Here is a 3,347-nt window from a genome sequence, read left to right as displayed (position 1 = left end):
CCCCCCTACACCTTATAAAGATCAACCACCCCCCAAAAAATAGGCACAAAAAAAAAAGGCGGCCAATTTTGGCCGATTTTTCTCTCTGTTGTACAGTGAAACAAATAAAGGAGAACATATTGTAAATCAGATCATTGTTCTGTTTTTTTGTTGTTTTTTTTGTTTTTTTGGGGGTGTAAATGTTAAGGGACCAAAAAACTCGTTATTTAATCATCATATATATTCTTTAATTGTTAATCAAGTAATCAATTGGTTATCGGAATTTTATTCAGCCAAATATCAGAATTGGTAACGGCCTATACCTAAAAAAAAAACCCAACAACATTAATTCCTTTACATCACAGGTGTCAAAGTCAAGGCCCGTGGGCCAAATCTGGCCCGCCACATCATTTTATGTGGCCCGCGAAAGCAAATCAAGCATGTCAAGTTCCATGATCCTTGCTAAAGTCTGAACAAAAATTTCAAATTGTCATATATGTAATCCACAATAATGGTCGTTATTCTTGACTTCTGATTTTAAAACTAGTTATTCATCAATTTGTCGTGCACTGTGTATGTAATATGTGGAGGTGATTAAACATTTTCATGCTTTCCCAAAATTCATAACGGCCCTCCAAGGGAAACCGTCAGGACAATGTGGCCCGCGACGAAATTGAGTTTGACACCCCTGCTTTACATTGCACAACCCAAACATACATTTAGGGCATGCAGGGCCGCCCCCTCAAAACGGGTTTATTTTGCTAATGTGATGTAATATAAAAATGTCAGTTGTGTACAGTAAACCTCTCTCCATTGCGGGGGTTAAGTTCCAGACGCCCCCACGAAAAGTGAAATCCGCAATTTAGACATACATTATTGAAATAATCCCTCAGCATGTTTATAGCATTTACAGCATATTTTTAAGGTTTAAACACTCTTTTAAAAATAATACAAATGCGTTCAAAAACATTGAGAGAGAGCAGGAGCAATAGATAAGACAAAAATATTATACCCATTTTCACTCTTCTTTCAAATTTAGCGTCAATCGTAATAGTGTGCAGCCATCTAGTGGCTGGGAGTGGAAATACACTGTAAATAAATGAGAAGCAGACAAATAAATAGTTATAACTGTGCACAAAAAACAAATAGCGAAATAGCGTGACCATAAACCTGGAACCCATAACAGGGCTTGGATTTTTGCTGTATTGGGTGCTAAACTCCAAATGTGTGCGTGTGTGTGTGTGTGTGTGTGTGTGTGTGTGTGTGTGTGTGTGTGTGTGTGTGTACCGAATACTGTCCATGTACCTCAAGTCATGTGAGCAGACCTACGTGGAATGCAAGCTTGTCTTGAGGCTTTCTAGCCTGCAGCTACGGAGGTTGAGCATGGGTGGACGCGTTGTGCCGCTCTGGAAATCCCCTCCTTGAGTGTTTGTTTAAGTGTGTGCTGTGTAAGTGATGTTCGTGATCATGGTTATTTTTATTTTTATTCCCAAATATTTATTTTGAGTGACTTAACAGTAGAAGTCCTCGTCAGGTGACAACATATGAGTCCGCTTGCAATATTTGTATTTTCAAAAACATGATGTGAACGCTAATAATCGGTACAAATATTCCAAAATGCTTTATTGTGTAACTTCTCTGTTTTTTTCCTCACAATGTAAAATTGTATTTTCATAATATGTGTCATTACTTTTATTAAAATATAGAACTTTAATTTCAATATATGTTCTTGCCAGTTTTATTTGTTTAATTACTTTTAGTTTATTGTATTTACAAATATATTACTGCATTTTGATGACTACTTCATTTCTTTAATGTTTTTTTTTCTTAATATCAAGATGAGTTATAGGAGTGCAGTTATGATCTTGTTGATTTATGATGTGGACATTCTTATAATTTTACAATTTGACATTATTTCTTGTAACATTTAAATCTAAATCTCCTAATCTCCGATGACATCACTCGATTGTCTTCAAATCCATATATTTGTGATGCCGTACTGGGACTTTGATCCTATATTGTTTTGTTTTCCAACTGGAACAATACTGACTACAGTACTACAGTACTCTAATGGTCTTTAATGCTAGCGCACACACACACACACACACACACACACACACACACACACACACACACACACACGCACGCATACTCACGCACTCATTCGTGCAAAAACACACAATATCATACACAATCAAATCCACTCACACTCGCTCTCTCTCTCTCACACACACACACACACACACACACACACACAATCATATATTTAGATGCATTCTCCCATATGCACATACTCGCTCAGTCACCCACAGACACGCTTCAACTCACACACACCCACACTCTCTTTTTCACACACTCTCTCATCCTCACTCACCTGCACAGACACTTTACCTCACACACTCACTCCACACTCATTTGCGCATACAAAGCTCTCCAAGTCAAATAAAAGTTAATTCAATTTAAAAAAAATTAAAAAAGAGAGACCACTGTGCGTGTCTCATGGAAGTGAACGACAATCTACTCGACCCATGTACTGCTTGGGCCAATGTTAACTACAGCTTTCAATGCTGCTGTATGACAACAATATAATAGTCCTTGGTACAGCGGCAAAAGAAATAATCCAGCACTCAATCATATTTAACCTAAGTCCCAGTCCGCAAACAGTGAGGCTGCATCAGTCGGTCAAAAAGGGTCAAACGAGTGGCCCACAAGGAGGAACGGTGTTGTTGAGCAACTTGGAAGCAGCACAAGCGCCCATTTAGTCACGGGCCAGTGGGTGAATGGGTCAGAGGCTGATTTGTTGGAACGCCCACGTATGCCAATATGTCGAAACTGTGGTCAGGGGATAAAACACACACACACACACACACACGCACACACACACACACACACACACACACACACATCGCTTTTTCAACAGCACTTATCCTGAACAGGGTCGCAGTGGGGTGCAGGAGCCTATCCCGGCTGACCTGGGGCGAAAAGCGCACTACACTCTGACCTGGTCGCCAGTCAGTCGCACGGCACATATAGAGACGAACGACCATACACACCCTCATTACGGATAGCTAGCGAGCTATCTAGCTAGCTAGACAACTCGCTAGCTAGCTAACTAACTAGCTAGCTAGATAGACAGGTGTGTGTGTGTGTGTGTGTGTGTGTGTGTGTGTGTGTGTGTGTGTGAGATAGAGAGAGAGAGAGAGAGAGAGAGAGAGAGAGAGAGAGAGAGAGAGAGAATGAATGTGTGTGTAAGAGCGGGTTATTTTTTTGTGCTTTTGTATGCCCAAGTGGGTAACTGTGTGTGTGTGTGTGTGTGTGTGTGTGTGTGTGTGTGTGTGTGTGTGTGTGTGTGTGCGTGTGTGTGTGTG

At 40.3% G+C, this 3,347-nt stretch overlaps 1 long non-coding RNA gene across 2 annotated transcripts in view; it reads left to right on the top strand.

The window, feature by feature from the left end:
* Nucleotides 1-3,347, top strand: part of LOC109511367 (uncharacterized) — a 16,779-nt gene that overhangs the window by 1,767 nt on the left and 11,665 nt on the right. The window lies entirely within an intron of this gene.

Source organism: Hippocampus comes, unplaced genomic scaffold (assembly GCF_001891065.2).
Source record: "Hippocampus comes isolate QL1 unplaced genomic scaffold, H_comes_QL1_v1.1 scaffold7, whole genome shotgun sequence".
Taxonomy (NCBI): Eukaryota; Metazoa; Chordata; class Actinopteri; order Syngnathiformes; family Syngnathidae; genus Hippocampus; species Hippocampus comes.
Note: the sequence above shows the minus strand (reverse complement) of the source record. Positions and strands in the feature narration are given on the sequence as shown.